Source organism: Staurois parvus, unplaced genomic scaffold, assembly GCF_062004578.1.
Source record: "Staurois parvus isolate SC_StPar_1 unplaced genomic scaffold, SC_StPar_1.0 ptg001165l, whole genome shotgun sequence".
Lineage (NCBI taxonomy): Eukaryota > Metazoa > Chordata > Amphibia > Anura > Ranidae > Staurois > Staurois parvus.
Window position 1 is genome coordinate 492,120 of NW_028318961.1, and position 22,982 is coordinate 515,101.

General features: G+C 46.7%; 1 protein-coding gene and 1 pseudogene across 3 annotated transcripts in view; one reads left to right on the top strand and one right to left on the bottom strand.

Moving 5' to 3' along the window:
- STX8 (syntaxin 8) overlaps positions 1-22,982 on the bottom strand; it is a 300,489-nt gene that overhangs the window by 266,695 nt on the left and 10,812 nt on the right. The window lies entirely within an intron of this gene.
- LOC149439020 (U2 spliceosomal RNA) lies at positions 22,135-22,227 on the top strand (annotated as a pseudogene).

Sequence of the window (22,982 nt, forward strand, 5' to 3'; positions counted from 1 at the left end):
CCCTTTAATACAGTTCCTCATGTTGTGGTGACCCCCAACCATAAAAGTATTTACCCAGTAATTATAATTCATGAAGTGTCGTTTTACCTCCAATACTGCTGCTTTCAACACAGTAGCTGCTTTCAACACAGTAGCTGCTTTCAACACAGTAGCTGCTTTCAACACAGCAGCTGCTCTTTACACATCGGAAATCTGTGTTTTCCGATGGTCTTAGGCGACCCCTGTGAAAGGGTCGTTCGACCCCCAAAGGAGATCGCGACCCACAGGTTGAGAACCGCTGCTTTATAGGCTTTGGATGTGAACCGTAGCTAAATGACATTTAGAACAGTTTATAAAACAAGTGTCTTTACTGAAATAATTAATTTTTTTAAACCTTTTTTTCTCCCTCGTTTGTTACGTTTCAGTGCTACTGATCTCCTACAGCATCTTTTCAGCCACTTCCTGCCCAGCTATGGTTGCATCAGGGTGAGTTTCCTGATAGTGACAACGGTGGACCATGCCTGTGCAATGTGTGGGAGACAAGAACAAAGTGTTGTCATCCACTATCGGAAAGAACAGAAATGAAACAAGGACCTTCGTGGCAGGACCACCAGATATTATTTTAATGAAACTTGCAGATACTGTATAGCCCCTCCCTCTTAGATCAGAGTCAGTTCTTACATAGTCATCTCTTCTTACATCAGAGCCCCCTCTTACATAGTCCCCCCTTATATTGTAAGCTCCCAGGATCAGGGCCCTCCTATCCCTCTTGTACTGAACTGTATTGTTGCTGTATTGTCTCCCGTTATATGGTAAAGCGCTGAGCAAACTGTTGGCGCCATATAAAGCCTGTATAATAATAATAATACTGTATAAAAAGACTAAAAATTACTTTTAAAATTACTTTAGCATGGGATACAACAATGGACATGTCGTTAATGCCAGGAACCATGAGGAAGGGTAGCAAACCGGCCCCCTAGACAGAAGATCTGGAGGAGCCCACAGAGCGTCTGCCAGGAGTCTGATCGGATCTTAGCAGCAAATCTGCCTTAGTCAATTTGAAGCTATAAGGATCAATGAAGCACCCTCCATCTTGATCCTGTGCAGAAGACATGGCAGGAGTTTCATGGGAGGAATGGCATGGGTCAGGCTGTACTTAACCCACTAAGCAATCAAGAGCATCCAGTGCTTCTACTAGAGGATTACTGGGAAGTATCAAGAATGGCGCAGGTAGGGGTACAGCTAAGCTACAACATAATTATACACATGAATGTGCTGTGGGGGTGCAGGTTTATAGTAAAAAGTCCATAGCTCCAAAGATATCTCAATGAGACTGAAGTAATCTCTGCTATATGGAAACAGAAACAGCAGAGGGCGCCAACTAAGTTCAGTATAGACCAGTGGTGGGCAACCTTTTTTTTCAACTGAGCCAAATCTCGCCAAAACCACGATTGAAATTTATTTTGAGAGCCACATTTTTAAAACTGAAAATACATCCCCCATATAGTAATTCATCCCCCATAGTAATTCATCCCCCATATAGTAATTCATCCCTCATAGTAATTCATCCCCCATAGTAATTCATCCCCCATATAGTAATTCATCCCCCATAGTAATTCATCCCCCATAGTAATTCATCCCCCATATAGTAATTCATCCCCCATAGTAATTCATCCCCCATATAGTAATTCATCCCCCATAGTAATTCATCCCCCATATAGTAATTCATCCCCCACATAGTAATTCATTCCCCATAGTAATTCATCCCCCACATAGTAATTCATCCCCCATATAGTAATTCATCCCCCATAGTAATTCATCCCCCATATAGTAATTCATCCCCCATAGTAATTCATCCCCCATAGTAATTCATCCCCCATAGTAATTCATCCCCCATATAGTAATTCATCCCCCATATAGTAATTCATCCCCCATATAGTAATTCATCCCCCATAGTAATTCATCCCCCATATAGTAATTCATCCCCCATAGTAATTCATCCTCCATATTGTAATTCATCCCCCATATAGTAATTCATCCCCCATATAGTAATTCATCCCCCATAGTAAATCATCCCCCATATAGTAATTCATCCCCCATATAGTAATTCATCCCCCATAGTAATTCATCCCCCATATAGTAATTCATTCCCCATAGTAATTCATCCCCCATATAGTAATTCATCCCCCCTATAGTAATTCATTCCCCATATTGTGTCAATTCACTTACCTTTGCTCCGCGCGTTCTTCTCGCCGTGTTCCCGCGCCGTTCCGGTCTTCAGGGCAGACTGTGAGAGGAGAGGAGTTCGTCACGCTGCCCCGCCTACATCCTGACAGCCAATGTTTGCCACGCTCCGTGGGCCGGATTAAAAGGTCCGCCGGGCCGTATGCGGGCCGTAGTTTGCCCATTGCTGGGCTAGCTGCAGAGTCCTGACTTTTGGGGCGGCCGCCCGAGAGGAGGGAGGGGAGCGGGCGCCCGGCACACAGAAGAGCCGCATTAAAGTGTGTAAAGAGCCGCATGTGGCTCGCGAGCCGCGGCTTGCCGACCACTGGTATAGAGGAAAGGACTTTATTAAAAAAAAAAACAAATCACAAGTGGCAACTCACAAGATGCATGAGGATAAGAGAATGTAATCCACCCACACACTGAGGCTCAACAGCAAAACGCACTGGGTGGTGGATTACATGCTCGTATCCTTATGCATCTTGTGAGTGGCCACTTGTGATTTTTAATAAAGTCTTCTCCTATACACTGCACTTAGTTGGTGCCCTCTGCAGTTTTTTTTTTTTTTTCTAGAGAACCACTGCATCTGAAGGCAAACCAGTCCAGGTTATCTGAAGGCCAGGAAGTTCGAATCCATCGTCCCTCACCTGTGACAAGTACCATTTCCTTGGGTCAAGGTGCTGCCATCTGAGGAAGTCTGTCTGCTAATTATCCATGCCTGGGATGTGGGTGACGGACAAGCTGGAACATGAAGTTCTGTCTACAATAGGATGCTTTCTACCCGTTTTGCAACAGTGAGACTTCTGATGGATGATGTATGCCACTACTGTGGTGTTCTCCAAATGAATCCTGAAAAAATGACCCCGAAGTCAGGATGTCCAGCAATAAGGAGACAACAGAATCACCAGCAGCTAAAGAATGACGACTGGGAGACGATATTCCCCCAACATCCAAGTCCGACATCCAAGACTGCTCCCCAACCCAATAATCTGGCCTCCATCGCAAAGGATGCTCCAAGAGATCAGAAGGAAAGACTTTCTCGACTTGGAAACAAGTGAATGGGAAAGGCTCAAATGGCTACCATCAGTCCCAGAACTCTAAAAGTTGTGCAGCTCCTGGACTGGAGAATACGGGTCTGGGAGTGGAGAGTTTGAAGTTTCTCCTCAGGAAAAAACTATGTCTGTGTCTAGGATTGGACCCAGATATTCCAAGGGATAAATCAGTTTCAACATTCCAGCACAGACTTCTAAAGGTTCAGGATCCAGCCGAATCTCTGCAAGGTCTAGACGGTCCAGGACACGTCCACCTGAACCTGTTAGAAGTGACCCTCAGCAGGAGGCCATCTAGGTATTCAACAATGGGGATGCTCTGGGAGTGCAATAAGGCTAACACAGGGGCCAGCACCTTGGTGTAGAAGACAGGTCAAATGGTGGGGGCCACCTGGAAAAAGCAGGGGACCCATAGCGAAGCAAAAAAATCCCTGATATGTTGGAAAAGTGGGGACATACAGGTAACATGTCCTTAAAGTCCACAGATGCCAGAATGTCTCCATTATGAATGGAGACAACCAGAGACCTGGTGAGATTTCTGGGCCCGAAGAAGACATTTAGGGCCTTGAGGTCCAAGATGGGGCAGATTACCCTTTTTTTTTTTTTTGGGGACTAGGGATTAGAACCCCTGGAACTAATTTGCCACAGAGATTGGGACAATAATGTCCTGCTCCAGAAGACTCGCTATTGCAGCATGGAGATCTTCTAATTTGTGCATTGAGACAGACAGGTTGGAAATAACTAACCTGGGAGGGACTGGGAACAAAATTCTAGCTTGCAGCCCTCGGAAAACACTTCCCACACATCTGAGATGCTGGTTGTCCAGGAAAGGCTAACAGATGCCTCCCCCCCCCCACTTTTTTCAAATGGGGTATATTCTCATGCTGAAGATTTATTAAAGAGTTTGGGGGACTCAAGGTTTTGCAGCTGTACCGTGAGCCATACTTGGGTTTAGCTTTGGAGGTTGATATTTCAGGGTAACGAAAAGGACTCTTTGTGGGCTACAATGAGTAAGCCTTCCCGGGCAATGACCTAGGCCTATTCTGCTGGGGAAGATGGGTACTCTTCCCCCTCGCGGGATCCTTGGTGAAGGTGTCCAAGGCAGATCTTAAAAGACATTGTCCCTCAAACAGCATGCAGGTTCTGCAGCCTAAAACACTCTGAGGGACAAGAGGAAGCTAAGGTCAAAGGCGGATCAAAAAGGGATTCTACGGGGGAACAAGTAGAAACATGTTTATGGCCTCTGAGCTCAGATTCTAAACCCCAGACCCCGCATTCACTATATCCGCTCTCCCCGGACCCCGCATTCACTATATCCGCTCTCCCCGGACCCCGCATTCACTATATCCGCTCTCCCCGGACCCTGCATTCACTATATCCGCTCTCCCGGAACCCCGCATTCACTATATCCGCTCTCCCCGGACCCCGCATTCACTATATCCGCTCTCCCCGGGCCCCGCATTCACTATATCCGCTCTCCCCGGACCCTGCATTCACTATATCCGCTCTCCCCGGACCCCGCATTCACTATATCCGCTCTCCCCGGACCCCGCATTCACTATATCCGCTCTCTCCGGACCCCGCATTCACTAGATCCGCTCTCCCCGGACCCCGCATTCACTATATCTGCTCTCCCTGGACCCCGCATTCACTATATCCGCTCTCCCCGGACCCCGCATTCACTATATCCGCTCTCCCCGGACCCCGCATTCACTATATCCGCTCTCTCCGGACCCCGCATTCACTATATCTCTTCTCCCCGGACCCCACATTCACTATATCTGCTCTCCCTGGACCCCGCATTCACTATATCCGCTCTCCCCGGACCCCGCATTCACTATATCCGCTCTCCCCGGACCCTGCATTCACTATATCTGGTCTCCCACAGTACACACAACATGGAAATGCAATTCTTTTAGTAAATATAAACTGCTAAATACCTTTTCTCATCATCAGTTAGAGCAGTCTGGTGACTTCAGCGGAGCACTGTTTAAAGCTTGTAGGTGGAGTTTTCTTTATGCTGTAGGAGGATGCAAAACCCCTGACCTCTTTCTGCACTGTGCTGATCACATGCACTCTCCCAAGAAAAAAAAAAAAACTTCTCTAGCAATACACACTAAACTGAGTATGTGCAGAAGGGCTATGGGTTCAGTCTGTCTTATCAGCGTAGACATTTGAACATGAGGAGGGTTAGACAAGACAGGATCAAACAGCTTTTTTACACAATGCAGAGGATTAACCCCCTCAGGTCCCACAGTGAGTATAACACGCATGCTTTACTGCATCTACAGACTGATTGTACTGTGGTGGGTTTAGTAACACTTTAAATGTACTATTTGGTCCATAAACGTCTGCAATACTGCAGTGATACCCTCCCAGGTTAGAGCCTAGGAGGAAGCTGTGCTGAACAGAACCGAGGGAGATTCAGAGGAAGGCATAGGCTCTACGATAGGACACATTTATAGACTGTCTGTGGTGGGCACCTCAGGGAATACACTGCAGACAACACTGGACCCATTAGTGAGTATATGTTGGAGCCATCTCAAGGACCATCTCCTGTGTGCCTGAAACCAAGCATGTTGCACAGCAAGGCAAAACACAAGGTAGCTCAGAGTACGAGGCTAGACACTCCCAAACCAGGCAACTGGGTAGCAGGAATAGGGTCAGGCGGCCGAAGGTGACCAAGGCACATGCTCAGCTTGGTGAATATTGCTAGAGAGTTTTTTTTTTCTTGGGATAGTGCATGTGATCAACACAGAGCCAATCAGCATTGTCCAAACAAAGGGTCAGGGGTCCTGCAGCCTCATAGGGGAGAATGAAAACTCTTCCTACAAGATTTAATCAGTGCTCTGCTGGACACTGATAGAAGTCACAAGACTGCTATATACTGCTGATGAGAAAAGGTATTTTGCAGTTTATATTTACTAAAATAATTGCGTTTCCATGTTCTGTGTACTGTGGGAGAGCAGATATAGTGAATGCAGGGTCCGGGGAGAGCGGATATAGTGAATGCAGGGTCCGGGGAGAGCGGATATAGTGAATGCAGGGTCCGGGGAGAAGAGATATAGTGAATGCGGGGTCCGGGGAGAGCGGATATAGTGAATGCGGGGTCCGGGGAGAGCGGATATAGTGAATGCGGGGTCCAGGGAGACCAGATATAGTGAATGCAGGGTCCGGGGAGAGCGGATATAGTGAATGCGGGGTCCAGGGAGACCAGATATAGTGAATGCAGGGTCCGGGGAGAGCGGATATAGTGAATGCGGGGTCCGGGGAGAGCGGATATATTGAATGCGGGGTCCGGGGAGAGCAGATATAGTGAATGCGGGGTCCGGGGAGAGCGGATATAGTGAATGCAGGGTCCGGGGAGACCAGATATAGTGAATGCGGGGTCAGGGGAGAGCGGATATAGTGAATGCGGGGTCCGGGGAGAGCGGATATAGTGAATGCGAGGTTCAGGGAGAGCGGATATAGTGAATGCAGGGTCCGGGGAGACCGGATATAGTGAATGCGGGGTCCGGGGAGACCGGATATAGTGAATGCGGGGTCCGGGGAGAGCGGATATAGTGAATGCGGGGTCCGGGGAGAGCGGATATAGTGAATGCGGGGTCCGGGGAGAGCGGATATAGTGAATGCGGGGTCCAGGGAGAGCGGATATAGTGAATGCGGGGTCCAGGGAGAGCGGATATAGTGAATGCGGGGTCCAGGGAGAGCGGATATAGTGAATGCAGGGTCCGGGGAGAGCGGATATAGTGAATGCGGGGTCCGGGGAGAGCGGATATAGTGAATGCGGGGTCCGGTGTTTAGTAACACTTTAACTAAGCCTAAATTGTTGCGCTGGAATAACTGACTCCCAAGGGCATGCGCATTATGACATCACTTACCACTGGCCAATCAAGAGACTGAAAACCCAGCTCCCGGAAGTAGCCCAAGGAAAGAAATGACATTGGCCGGTGAGGGATGTAACCACGGATTCACTGGTAGATGGAGTAAGGTATTTTTTTGAAGTTCAGTTCAGCTTTAAGCAGCACACTCCGGTTTAGAAGCACCACAATGCAAAGCCCATGTGCAAAAATCCCATCCAGGCTAGCCTCTCAATGACCAGTCCAGCAGGATCCAGGTACGGCAAAATCAAGCTAAGGAGGGCCGATCTGGAGAGCAACTCAGAAGAAATGTAGCAGGAATCTTGAATGGGAAAAAAAAAAAGTAGCTAGAAAAATGTTTTTTAGAGTTAGAGTTTAAAATTAGATTCTGGGAGTAGGAGGGGTTATATTGAGCCATCCCTCAATTTTTCAGTTTGCCAGTGTCCAATCATCCTGCAGGCGGGTGTATAACCTGACAGTCTTTGAATTACTGTGTCCCTCAATGGATAAGAAAAAAAATGGTTTGATATACTTAGGGGTTGAATTACTAAAGGCAAATAGACTGTGCACTTTGCAAGTGCAGTTGTTCCACAGTCTAGTAAATGATGAAGCTTCTCTTTGCAAAGAATACCCAATCACATGCAAGGAAAATAAAAATACAGCATTTTTGCTTACACGTGATTGGATGATGGAAGTCAGCAGAATTTCCCCTCATTTACGAAGCTCTAGAGCAGTATTTCTCAAACTTTTTTCAGTCAAGGCACCCTTTAAAATGATGGACAGTCCCGAGGCGCCCTTTAAAATTATGGACAGTCCCGAGGCGCCCTTTAAAATGACGGACAGTCTTGAGGCACCCTTTAAGATGATGGACAGTCCCGAGGCACCCTTTAAAATGTCGGACAGTCTTGAGGCACCCTTTAAAATGATGGACAGTCCCGAGGCAACCTTTAAAATTATGGACAGTCTTGAGGCACCCTTTAAAATGATGGACAGTCCCGAGGCACCCTTTAAAATGATGGACAGTCCCAAGGCACCCTTTAAAATGATGGACAGTCCCGAGGCACCCTTTAAAATGATGGACAGTCCCGAGGCACCCTTTAAAATGATGGACAGTCCCGAGGCACCCTTTAAAATGATGGACAGTCTTGAGGCACCCTTTAAAATGATGGACAGTCTTAAGGCACCCTTTAAAATGATGGATAGTCTTGAAGCACCCTTTAAAATGACGGACAGTCTTGAGGCACCCTTTAAAATGATGGACAGTCTTAAGGCACCCTTTAAAATGATGGATAGTCTTGAAGCACCCTTTAAAATGACGGACAGTCTTGAGGCACCCCATTCTCAAATGTGTAAAAAGGATTCTAATAGTTTATATGATGCAGCAACATCCACACATGTAGGACACCCAATGTTGGAGGTGATTTTTTCTTCTAAAGCAAATACTATTTTGCACACTGGTACTGACTAGTATTCCAATGTTTCTCTTCTCCCTCTTTCTCCATCACTGAGCTAATGTGACCCCAGCACTGATGGAGAGGGGCAGGGGAGGGTCAAACTAGGAAGCTGGTTGTCAGGATGTTGGTGGCTAGAAGGTCATAATGGTCCACAATGAAAACCTGTGGCTTTGTGTAACTAAAAGGCAGGCTTGTTCCACCTGTTGGCTTGTATACAAGTTTTGGGCAACTTTTAGACATTTTTCCAAGGCACTCTTGAAGAAATCTCAAGGCACCCCGGTTGAGAATGACTGCTCTAGAACAACTGCACTTGCACAGTCTATTTGCCTTCAGTAAATCAACTCCACAGAGCACAAAGCAAACTAAAACATAATTCATGTAAAGTTTACATCTGCCTATTGAAATGATACAGAACAAATCACTTATCCTGCTGTAAACACTATTACTGTATATAACCCACGTAGAGAATTTTTTCAAGTATGCCTCCTGCGTAGCGTTGACTTGAAACAGTAGCCAGAGTTGGTCTATCAGTCCTTTTTACTCATTAAAAAAAGAGAAACAAAAAAATATATAAAAATATATTTTCTTCTCAGCCCAGAATATAAACCCTTGACATGATACAGAGATATTTTGGGATTATCCCCGCTGGAAAGTGTAATCTCCCTGACAAGTTCAGTAAGAGATTTTCCCGCAGGCCACTGCCATAACTTCCTCCATCGTCTGATCCGGCCCGGCCCGGCTTTTCACTGGTGTGAAGATTAAAGATTATCCAATTAGCCACCCACTGTCTCAGTCTTCCTAATCGCTTAAACCCCTCAAATCATCGCTGTGCGCTGGAGTGTGCAGACGGCTTTTGATTACAGCTGCAGATTTAACTAATTATCGGACAACAGCAAAGAGAAGCCGCAATGGCGCGCTTTCCAGTGGTTTAGCGTACAGGAGCCTATCTGTGGAAGGGGTGTTTAACCCAAAATCTCAGGTGCCTGCAGGAACTGTCACAAAGCCTTGGAATAACTGAGGCCAGATGATAATATCACGTTGAAAACATCATGCATCAAAAATGAATATATATACAGTGGGGATCGAAAGTTTGGGCACCCCAGCTAAAAATTTGTATTAATGTGCATAAAGAAGCCAAGGAAAGATGGAAAAATCTCCAAAAGGCATCAAATTACAGATTAGACATTCTTATAATATGTCAACAAAAGTTAGATTTTATTTCCATCATTTACACTTTCAAAATAACAGAAAACAAAAAAATGGCGTCTGCAAAAGTTTGGGCACCCTGCAGAATTTATAGCATGCACTGCCCCCTTTGCCAAGCTGAGACCTGCCAGTGTCATGGATTGTTCTCAATCATCGTCTGGGAAGACCAGGTTATGTCTATCTCAAAGGTTTTAAATGCCCAGAATCATCTGACCTTGCCCCAACAATCAGCACCATGGGTTCTTCTAAGCAGTTGTCTAGAAAACTGAAAATAGTTGACACTCACAAAGCTGGAGAAGGCTATAAGAAGATAGCAAAGCGTTTTCAGATTTCAGTATCCTCTGTGCGGAATGTAATTAAGAAATGGCAGTCATCAGGAACAGTGGAAGTTAAAGCAAGATCTGGAAGACCAAGAGAAATATCAGACAGAACAGCTCGCAGGATTGGGAGAAAAACAATTCAAAACCCACGTTTGACTGCATGATCCCTCCAGAAAGATCTGGCAGACACTGGAGTTGTGGTCACTATTCCACTATAAAGAGATACTTGTACAAATATGGTCTTCATGGAAGAGTCATCAGAAGAAAACCTCTTCTACGTCCTCACCACAAAAATCATCGTTTGAACTTTGCAAATGAACATATAGACAAGCCTGATGCATTTTGGAAACAAGTTCTGTGGACCGATGAGGTTAAAATGTAACTTTTTGGCCGGAATGAGCAAAGGTACGTTTGGAGAAGAAGGGGCACAGAATTTAATGAAAAGAACCTCTGTCCAACTGTTAAGCATGGGGTTGGATCAATCATGCTTTGGGGTTGTGTTGCAGCCAGTGGCACAGGGAACATCTCATGAGTAGAAGGAAAAAAGGATTCAATAAAATTTCAGCAAATTTTGGATGGTAACTTGATGCCATCTGTGAAAAAGCTGAAGTTAAAGAGAGGATGGCTTCTACAAATGGATAATGATCCTAAACACACCTCGAAATCCACGGGGGATTACATCAAGAGGCGTAAACTGAAGGTTTTGCCATGGCCTTCACAATCTCCTGACCTCAACATCATTGAAAATCTATGGATAGACCTTAAAAGAGCCGTGCGTGACAGACAGCCCAGAAATCTCAAAGAACTGGAAGACTTTTGTAAGGAAGAATGGGCAAAGATACCTCAAACAAGAACTGAAAGACTCTTGGCTGGCTACAAAAAGCGTTTACAAGCCGTGATACTTGCCAAAGGGGGCAGTACAAGATATTAACTCTGCAGGGTGCCCAAACTTTTGCAGACGCCATTTTTTTGTTTTCTGTTATTTTGAAAGTGTAAATGATGGAAATAAAATCTAACTTTTGTTGACATATTATAAGAATGTCTAATCTGTAATTTGATGCCTTTTGGAGATTTTTCCATCTTTCCTTGGCTTCTTTATGCACATTAATACAAATTTTTAGCTGGGGTGCCCAAACTTTCGATCCCCACTGTATATATATATATACACACATATATACACACATATATATACACACACACACACACTATATGATAAAAAGTATTGGGCCTCCGGCCTTTCCACGCACATGAACTTTAATTGCCCCCCAGTCTTAGTCCGTAGGGTTCAATATTGAGTTGGCCCCGCCCTTTGCAGCTATAACAGCGTCAACTCTTCTGGGAAGGCCGTCCACAAGGTTTAGGAGGGTGTCTATGGGAAGGTTGGACCATTCTTCCAGAAGCACATTTGTCAGGTCAGGCACTGATGTCGGGGGAGGAGGCCTGGCTCGCAGTCTCCGCTCTCGTGTTCAATGGCACATGCCAATCGAGCTCTATAGTGCCGGGCAGTGAGCACAGGGCCCACTACAGGACGTCGGGCCCTCAGGCCACCCTCATGAAGTCTGTTTCTGATTGTTTGGTCAGAGACATTCACACCAGTGGCCTGCTGGAGGTCATTTTGTAGGGCTCTGACAGTGCTCCTCCTTGCACAAAGGAGCAGATACCGGTCCTCCTGGTGGGATAAGGACCTTCTACGGCCCTGTCCAGCTCTCCTAGATTAACAGCCTGTTTCCTGGAATCTCCTCCATGCTCTTGAGACTGTGCTGGGAGACACAGCAAACCTTCTGGCAATGGCAGGTATTGATTTGCCATCCTGCAGGAGTTGGACTGTCTGTGCAGCCTCTGTAGGGTCCAGGTATGGCCTCATGCTACCAGTAGTGACACTGACCCTAGCCAAATGCAAAATTAGTGAAAAATAGTCAGAAAAGATGAGTAGGGAAAAAAATGTCAGTGGCCTCCACCTGTAAAATTATTCCTGTTTTGGGGGTCGTCTCATTGTTTCCCATCTAATGCACCTGTTGTTAGTTTCATTAACAAAGCAACTGAAAATGATTAAACAACCGCCTCTGCTACTTACCTGACCAGATCAATATCCCAGGAGTTTCATTGACTTGATGCCAGACTCGTATTAATAAGTGTTCCTTTCATTTTTTTGAGCAGTGTATAATACAATTTTTTTGAAAAAAAAAAACTGTCCATTTCAATTTTGTTTTTTGGACATACTGAATTTTCAGTTTCGGTCCAGAATTTTCATTTTGGTGCACTGCTAATTCCAGGTATGGATATTGTCCCAGCCTGGCATACTGTATGACACCTGTGTGATACCTGTGTGATCAGCCTTATTAAGACCAAGGCCCGCTAAATTTTTGCAGAAAGTTCCATGCCCCAACAGTAAAGAAAAAAAAAAAAAAAGTTTATAGTCACACAATAAAAACATTTAGGAATGCAAAACGTATTGAAATGCTGGAAGGCTCTGGATGGGGCTGGGTGTCACTGTGGGGAAATGGAGGTTTTGGAGGAATTTAGGGAACCCCACAGCCGACTTCATGGTCCTGTAGGAGATTAAGTTTCTGCATGGAGCTGGGGGAAATTTTGGAGGAGGGGGTCACTGAAGGGGGCTGGGAGCTTTTCTTTTTTTTTAATTATATGGAGCAAGCTAGAGCTTGACAGTGTTTTATGCACCATTCTGAGGAAGTGGCCAGGCAGTGCCACTCAATGCGGTGACAGCGTTTTATATTATTCTGTCAGCAATAAATATTGAATAAATGAAGAATCCATTTCTCAGCTTCTCCTTCATATTTGGCCGCCTCTGCTGACACCAGTTTCTCACCTTCTGGGGCTCATAAACCTCCTACTGTGGGACACTGTTCAGGGCACTATGGGAAGCTGGTTAGGAGGCATTGCAAGGGGCTGGGTGGCACTGTGGATGGTAATGGAAAGGTTGAGTGCCACTGGTAGCCACCAAGGTAGTCTAAGTGGCACTATGGGAAAGGGGAGGCACTTTGGGAGGTTAGGGATCCGCAGCGAACTGAAGAAAGCCCAGGAGGAGGGAAGCTGTTGCTGAGAAGTGGGCCATGACCCAGTGGTTGAGGACCACTGCTCTAGAAGCTGGAAATCACTGTAGTACACACTGCTACTACTCCGCAACTACAGTGATCTCCACTAGCTTCTGGGTCCCGTACTGCGAGGCTGCCCTGCTGCATTGAGAACACTGACCACTCATCGCTGGCACCATTCAGATAATGCTTTGCATTTTATCAATGAATGCAAAGCTTTCTCTGATTGGATGAGGTGGAGTTCTGTCCCAGTCCCACCTCTCCATCTCATCCAATCAGAGAAAGCTTTGCATGCACTAAGAAAATGTAAAGTGATCTCTGAATGGCACCGGTGCCCAGTGGCCATCCCCCTTTGATCACAATGTAGCAAGGAAGCCACTTGGCACAAGACCCACAAGCTAGTGGAGAACACTGTAGTAGCTGTGTAGTAGCAGTGTCTACTACAAGGATGTCCAGCTTCTAGAGCAGCAATGGGCAAACTTCGGCCCGCGGGCCGTATATGGCCCGGCGGACCTTTTAATCCGGCCCGCGGAGCTAGGCTCCCACTAGGCTCCTCTCACAGTCCGCCCTGAAGACCGGTGTAGCATGAAAATCTGTCTCCTATGAGGATCTGTCCCCCTCAACGTATCTGCGCATGTGCCGGAGATCGCCGATCGGCTGCTAATGCCTGAAACTGGCACATGCGCAGATACGTCGAGGGGGACAGATCCTCATAGGAGACAGATTTTCATGCTACACCGGAACGGCGCGGGAACACGGCGAGAGGAACGCGCGGAGCAAAGGTAAGTGAATTGACACAGGGGGGACTTGGGGACTTAATATGGGGAATTAATTACTATAGGGGGGATCAATTACTATATGGGGATGAATTACTATGGGGGATGAATTACTATGGGGGATGAATTACTATATGGGGGATGAATTACTATATGGGGGATGAATTACTATATGGGGGATGAATTACTATAGGGGGGATGAATTACTATATGGGGGATGAATTACTATAGGGGGGATGAATTACTATATGGGGGATGAATTACTATAGGGGGGATGAATTACTATAGGGGGGATGAATTACTATGGGGGATGAATTACTATATGGGGGATGAATTACTATGGGGGATGAATTACTATGGGGGATGAATTACTATGGGGGATGAATTACTATATGGGGGATGAATTACTATGGGGGATGAATTACTAAAGGGGGGATGAATTACTATGGGGGGGATGAATTACTATGGGGGATGAATTACTATGGGGGATGAATTACTATGGGGGATGAATTACTATAGGGGGGATGAATTACTATGGGGGGGATGAATTACTATGGGGGGGATGAATTACTATGGGGGGGATGAATTACTATAGGGGGGATGAATTACTATAGGGGGGATGAATTACTATATGGGGGATGAATTACTATATGGGGGATGAATTACTATGGGGGATGAATTACTATATGGGGGATGAATTACTATATGGGGGATTAATTACTATGCTTATTATGGGGGAATATTACTATACTTACTATGGATGACACATACACATCATTCATCTACTCTTGGTCCGGCCCCCGGGTCCAATATATGAACCCATTGCGGCCCTCAAGTCAAAAAGTTTGCCCATCCCTGTTCTAGAGGAATCCCACAGATATTGTATATGCATAGCTATATTGGTCCAAGCTGGAACAATGTAGCTACTTAAAAATATCTATACTTGGAATTCTTCTTTTAACCAAATGAATAAAAGCTGACCATTGTAAGCACCCCCGTCAGTGTTATATGGTTTATCCCAACCCCTGCAACTGCCGCTTTGTTGGACAGCTTGGCTTGCATGTAAATGCAAAAAAAAAAAAAAAACAAGACATATCAAATCACATACTGAATATCAATATTGCAGGTTTAACCCCCATACAGTTCCCCGGAAAAAAGCCCTAGTGCATTCCTTCCTTTGTTGATGGTGACACTCATCTCCCCACGGATATTTTGACTACTTTGGCCGACCATGAACACTCACCGTCTAACCGAGATTCACTGAATGGTGACTAAAAGCAAACTCTGACTAATTTCCTTAATTCCTTGTGAAGGGGAGATGCGGGCATTGGATCCAGCCTCATATGATCAGCAGAGCGGGAAGCGGAAACATGTGACACATGGTGGGGGGGACAGAGGACGGAAACTGTCAGCTCGGGGTGGGGGGTAGAAGGAATGACTGACACAAAGTGAAGGTCCAGAACAGGAGTCAAAACTTTCCAGCTCTTGAGTAAAGAGAAAAGCCGAATTCATCGCTCCAGTACCCTTGCCCCTGTGCCCTATTCAAACCGCCAAGACTAATGGTTTAAATGAGACCGTCTAGTGGCCCTTCCATGCTGTGCCTCCCGAGCGATAGACAGAATTAGGACATACAAGTTAAAGAGGGAAGAACACAGATTTTTACATTAAATAAAGTAAAAGTTGACAGTGTACTGTAAAAACGAGGACATACAGTATGTGTATGATAGTGGTGAGGACTTCAGAATGACCTCTCACTGGGGACAGGGACCAATCTATAGTATGTACTAACAGTGAGGACTTTAAAGCATGAGCTCCTTGCAGAGACCAGGACTGACCTATGGTATGTACCAATGGTGAAGACCTTAGAGAATGAGCGCCTCGTAGAGACCAAGACTGATCTATGGTATGTACCAAGGGTGAGGACCTTGGAGCGTAAGCTTCTCAGAGAGACCAGGACTGATCTATGGTATGTACTAATGGTGAGGACCTTAGAGCATGAGCTCCTCGCAGAGACTGATCTAGAGCCTGAGCTCCTCGCAGAGACCAAGACTGATCTATGGTATGTACCAATGGCGAGGACCTTGGAGCATGAGCTCCTCGCAGAGAGAAAGGCTATTTATGGTATGTACTAACGGTGAGGACCTTAGAGCATGAGCTCCTCGCAGATACCAGGACTGATCTATGGTATGTACCAAGGGTGAGGACCTTGGAGCGTAAGCTTCTCAGAGAGACCAGGACTGATCTATGGTATGTACCAATGGCGAGGACCTTGGAGCATGAGCTCCTCGCAGAGAGAAAGGCTATTTATGGTATATACTAACGGTGAGGACCTTAGAGCATGAGCTCCTCGCAGATACCAGGACTGATCTATGAAATGTAATAATGGTGAGGACCTCAGACCATGAGCTCCTTGCAGAGACCAGGTCTGATCTATGGTATGTACCAGTGGTGAGATACAGAGACTGATCTATAGTATGTGCTAAAGGTGAGGCCCTTAGAGTGTGAGCTCTTCCCCAAGACAGGGACTAATCTACAGTATGTTCTAGTTGTATGTACTACGATATGTCCTGATGGGGAGGACCTTAGTTTGTCCTCCTATCGGGGTCAGAGACTGATCTATTGTGTGTATTAGTGGTGAGGACCTCAGACTGTGAGCTCCTCCAGGGGACAGAGACTGATCTATGGTATGTACTAATAGTGAGGACCTTAAGAGATGGAACTCTTCAGCAAGACAGGGACCAAGCTACAGTATGTACTAGTTGTGAGGACTTAGAGTGTCCGTCTGCTAGGAACAGGGACCTATCTATGATATGTGCTAATTAGGAGGGCCTTAGTTTTATCCTCCTACCGGGGACAGACACTGATCTATTGTGTGTACTAATGATGAAGACCTGAGACTGTGAGCTCCTAGTGGGGACAGGGACTGACCTACAGTAGGTACTATGGTGAGGACATCAGAGTGTCTTCCTCTAGGAAAAAATCTGCAGTATGTACTAATGGTGAGAACCTTAAGAGTGTGAGCTCTTCCGGAAAAGAGAGACCAATCTACTGTATGTATTGGTGAGGACCTTGGAGTGTAAGCTCCTCCCCAGGACAGGGATTGATCTGTGGTATGTACTAATGGTGAGGAGCTTAGCATTTCCTTCTCTCAGTGATAAGGACTGATCTACAGCAAGTACTATTGGCGTTGGCCTTAAACGTATCCTCATGGGAACACTGACAAATCTATGGTATGTACTAATAGTGAGTGTGAGCTCCTCCCAGGGAAAGAGATTGGTCTACGGCAGCCATCCTCAACCGGGGTTCCTCCAGATGTTGGTAGAGGTTCCTTGAGCTGTGGCTCATGGACTACCTATTTGATGATGCCTTTATAGTTCCAGGGCCAACACCCCTTGGCAATGCCACAAGCATGACACCATCTTTTTATCTTTTGCCTTTAAAAGTGGTATTCTGAGCACCACAGTAAGGGGGGCAGTCTTCCTTTTGACCACCAAAATAAGGTGCATTTTTCCTGATGACCTAAGATGAATTGGTTTTAGTAGGGGTTCCTTTAGAAAATTATTTTAGGTGTTCCTCTGAGGTAAAATGGTTGAGAAAGGCTGGCAAGTACTATTGGTGAGGATCTTACAGTTTCCTCCTCTCAGGGATAGAGACCAATCTATCATATGTGCTAATGATGATGAGTGGGCGACACAGTGGCTTAGTGGTTAGCACTTCCACCTGGCAGTACTAGGGTCGTTGGTTCGAATCCCAACCACGGCACCACCTGCCTGGATTTTGCATGTTCTCCCTATGCCTGCGTGGGTTTCCTCTGGGTACTCCGGTTTCCTCCCACACTCCAAAGACGTGCTGGTAGGTTAACTGGATCCTGTCTAAATTGTCCCTAGTATGTGTATCTATGAATGTGAGTTAGGGACCTTAGATTGTACACCCCTTGAGGGTTAGGGACCTTAGATTGTACGCCCCTTAAGGGTTAGGGACTGATGTGAATGTACAATATATATGTAAAGCACTGCGTAAATTGACAGCGCTATATAAGTACCTGAAATAAAGTGTGAGCTCCTCCAGGGAACAGAGACCAATCCTCAATATGTACTAATGGGGAGCACCTCAAAGTGTAGCCTTCACCTGGGTACAGGGATTGGTCTATGGTATGAGCTAATGGTTAAGACTGTAAAATGTGAGTTCCTTCCAGGGACAGGGATTGGTCTACATCATGTACAAAAGGTGAGGACCTTAAAATGTGAACTTTTCCAGAGGACAGGGACTGATCTACAATATGTACTACTGGTGAGAACTTAGAGTGTAAGCTGCTCACAGGGGCAGTGACTGTGCTACGGCATGTACTAATAGTGAAAACCTTAGTGTATGAGCTCCTCAACAGGGACTGATCTGCGGTATGTACTAATGGTGAAGACCTTAGTGTATGAGCTCCTCAGCAGGGACTGATCTGCGGTATGTACTAATGGTGAAGACCTTAGTGTATGAGCTCCTCAACAGGGACTGATCTGCGGTATGTACTAATGGTGAAGACCTTAGTGTATGAGCGCCTCAACAGGGACTGATCTGCGGACTGTACTAATGGTGAAGACCTTAGTGTATGAGCTCCTCAACAGGGACTGATCTGCGGTATGTACTAATGGTGAAGACCTTAAGGTGTGAGATTCTCCTGGAGACATGGACTCTATTATATGCATTAATGATGAGGATCTCAGAGTCCTCCTCCCGGGGACAGGGTCCGATCCATGGAACGTACTAATGGAAAGGACAATTGGGACTAATCTATCGTTTGTATTGTAATACAACACTGTAAAGCTGCTCATACACTAATAGATTTATTTTTTGTTCGGCTAACAGGCTGGAAAAAAAAAAATCAAACAGATGCCTCCATTCACACAGTACAGTGCAGATGGACCAATCTCTCGCTATGACCCCCCCCCACCTCCATTGGCATCAGAAGGTTCTAAAAGTACTTTCAAGTGTGTTATGATACAAGCAGAGTTGCTTCATGAACAGTTTTATGTCCACCAAGTTCACTCCAAGTGGCTTCCTGGGAAATCCAGATATACTGGCGCTGTGCGTGGGAATACCCTTCCACCCAGGGATGTTTCCAGTTCTGGGCGCTCTACTATGTGCAATATTGTCAATGAAAACAAATCCTTTATAAAGTGTTTAGTGACCCGCTACAAGTGACTTTATTACTGGAAACCAGGCAAGGTGTCAGCTAAAGCTGAACTCTAGGCACAGACTTTTCTTTAACTACTTGCTGTCTGGAGCAAATTTATAAAAAATCTTTACACAAATCAGCATTGCTTGCTGGAAAATTAGTTAGAACCTCCAAACATTATATATTTCTTGAAACCAGAGGTCCTGGAGAATAAAATGGTGGCTCTTTTTGTTATGTTATGTTGGTCATGTATGGTGGGTGGGAGGGGTGGAAGGAAGGGAGGGAGGGGTGGTTGGAAGGAAGGGAGGGGTGGTTAGAAGGAAGGAAGGAAGGAAGGGAGGGGTGGTTGGAAGGAAGGGAGGGAGGGGTGGTTGGAAGGAAGGAAGGAAGGGAGGGGTGGTTGGAAGGAAGGAAGGAAGGGAGGGAGGGGTGGTTGGAAGGAAGGAAGGGGTGGTTGGAAGGAAGGAAGGGGTGGTTGGAAGGAAGGAAGGAAGGAAGGAAGGAAGGGAGGGGTGGTTGGAAGGAAGGAAGGGAGGGGTGGTTGGAAGGAAGGGAGGGGGGGTGGAAGGGAGGGGTGGGTGGTTGGAAGGAAGGGGTGGGTGGTTGGAAGGAAGGGGTGGGTGGGTTTAAGGAAGGGAGGGATGGGTGGGCGTAAGGGAGGGAGGAAGGGGTGGGTGGGCCAAAGGGAGGGAGGGGTGGGTGACTGTAAGGAAGGGAGCGAGGGAGGGAGGGGTGGGTGGGAGGAAGGGAAGGAAGGGAGGGAGGGGTGGGTAGGAGGGAGGGAGGGAGGGAAGGGAGGAAGGAAGGGAGGAAGGAAGGGAGGAAGGAAGGAAGGGAGGGGTGGGTCAAATGGAAGGAGGGAGGGGGTGGAAGGAAGGGAGGGACTCACAAGACTCAGTCAGATGCATCAGAGCTGTCGGGTGCTCTGTATACAATTGCCCGGCCACACATCCTCTGAAACTGCATGGACTGGAGTGTGGGCGGGCACAGGGGGAGGCAGAGCAGATCCAGCCTCTCTCCCCTCCTCTCCTTTTGGTGCAGAGGACGGGGGAGGGGCTGTGCACTGAGGAGCACACAGAGGGGGGAGGGCCCAGAAAGAAACGGACTGTTCAGGGACGATCGGTGGAGCGGTGGGGGCAGTGACAAGCAGCGATCTCCTGTATGGTTTTCAATGAAGCAGCTGGAATCCACTTCTCCTCCTCTCCCTCTTGTGGCTTTCAGCTGCTTCACTGAAAGCCATACAGGAGATTGATGTTTATCTCCACCCCTCCCACACAACCCTAGTCCCGTCGCTGCTCGCCCCCACCTTATTTCCACTTGCCCAAGGCGAACTGGCGACTGTACATATTCGAGGGCTGATTATATATATGTATATATAAAAACTACAGGAGGGGTGGAGACAAGACCAGTCACCCTCCACATAGAGAGGGAGCAGCAGTGAGTGGTCTTTATTGCAGTCTCACACTGGATTACTGCACAGATCTGGAAGAAATACACAAAGCTCACCGAGATTCAAGAATACACATGATGAATGGATTTGGACAATTTAGGTTTATTCCGCCGATCAGTTTTAATTACACCGGTGGTAAGCCGTGTTGTCACTCTCCTGGCACTTGTCTCAGTAACGGCACACATCCGATAATCTGTTTAAACACTATACCACTATTGCATCACTCTTGTTCCTGTGTCCGCAGTCATTACAGCAGGAAAACTGAGTCATGAGCACGAAAGCAAAAGAAAAACCAAAAAAAAACAACAACCTTTAAAAATGTGGATGCTCCCACAATCACATCATGGAGACCGTGTTGCCATGTAAGCAGAAGACGAGTCACTGAGGGGGGCTTCACGACTTACAGCTTCTCACAAAAAAATCAACAGCCTTTGTCACCCAAAGAAACCAATCAGGATCTCCCCTTTAAGGTGCAGGAAGGTTTGTAAAGTACAAGAGGAAGAAAATGATTTGGCTGCTGTGGGCAACAGTCTGTCTCCCACAGCTGCTTAACCCTAAAATCCGCACTTACGAAATTGTGGCTTTCCCTCATGTTAAAGGGGTTGTAAACCCTGACATATACCCAGAGAAGTGGCAGGCCTCAGGTGATACACGGAGATGAAACAAATCATGCTTCACAAGTTGTACCTCTTTATATGCAGTCTTCTCTTTTCTACATCCATTTAAAGCACAGAAATATAAAGCTTGTCTGAGCTTTCAGAAAACAGGGGGCAGAGAGCTGAAGTTACACTCTGCAGAGCTCAGTGAGGAGAGTTCTGAGAGCTGATTGGAGGGAAGGGACACACCCCCTTCACACAGCACACAGGAACAAAGCTGAGGCGGTCAATCACAGGCTGTGTGCTGGAGCTCCCTCCCCTGTCACCTTTCTTCTCTTGGCCTCCATAAAAGCTGTCAGAAGTGACTTATGCAGATAGCAAAGGAAGCAGCAGAGAAAAATGGCACTTAGTGCTCTGAGTTGAGACAAGTACACACTATAGAGGGATATGCTTTGTTTGTAAACCTCGAACATGGAATATAATCACTTTACAGTTATTTATGAATGTGGAAGGCACAGCATCAGCAACTAAAAAAGTACGATGGGAACGGCCGCTTCTGAAAATACTACTTTCCTGGCTGTCATGCTGATCCGCTACCTCCAACACTTTGAGTCACTGACATGAAACCAGGATGCAATTCCGAGGGGGGCGTTGACTTCACGGACTCTTGATTTGCATGCTTGTTCCAGGTTGCCGACATAAGCAAAAATATAATATGGGTTTATTTTGCCTTCCCCGGTTCTTCCCTCCCCTCTCATCAACATGCGAATGGCATTTTTAAACAAAAAACAGTTATTACGAGTAAAAACAGTGATATTGTCACTGGGTCTCTGTGCTTCTCTTTGCAATGCCGGTAAATCATAGCTGGTGGGAGGGGCCAGCACCCTAAAAACATCACAGCACCCTGCCTCAGTACTCCTCTCAACAGTCCTCAGCCCTGGTACAGGCAGTGGGCAGGCTTTTGGGATTAGATATGCAAATTATTGTGTGGCTAAACTCCAATCGCTTCTCGGCCTTTTGGCTAAGATCAAGTGTAGTATCGACCTTGCCTTTAGGGGTGTCCCGGCTTCCAGCTAGGACGTTGAGAAACACTTGCATCTATCCAAGCCATTTGGTCTGTGTGGGGTACCCTCTTCTCGGCCTTGTAGGATCGTCGGTTAAATCCGGCTTCACCTACTTGCTGCTATTGGGTTTGAGGCTTAGCCCCCACACAGAACGAGTTTGTGATCTTCCCCCCCCTTGTTCACTCTGCGTTACTACCTCCGGGCAGTAGACGCTCAATAGCCTTTTCAAAGGCTAAGCAAGCGAGAGTGAAGCCGCCGAGGAAGAAGAAGGAGAAGGAACCCGACCAAGATCCCTGGGAAGCCCTTCTGAACTCCTCTGCGCCAAGATGGGGAAGAGAACGACCACCAAGAAGCCACAGAACGCGGCCACCGCCGCCCCCGCCAAGACCCCGGGAGAAGCCGCCTCCGCCTCCACCTCCACCCCAGACCGCTCCGGCCCTGCAGACGGTCTCCCTCCCTTGGAGCCCTGGATGAAGCAGACAGTCGTGCTGCGGCTGAAAGAGGTGGATGGCAGAATCCCGGAAATGACCCCGGAAGTCTTTGGCAAGAAGATGATACTCGAGCAGGGATTCAGCAAGGCAGAGACCCTGTCGGTGCAGTCCTTTGTGAGAGGCATGTTCCTGGTCACCTTTGTCTCACTACAGGTGTGCAGAAGGTACTGGGAGGCAGTGAAGACCGCTGGACCCGACTCCCTCTTCCGGAAGTTCGCTGCGAACTCTCCCATTCAAAGGGACGAAAGAAGGATCACGGTGTCCATGAGGAACCCTCACGTCCCCGGCAGAGAC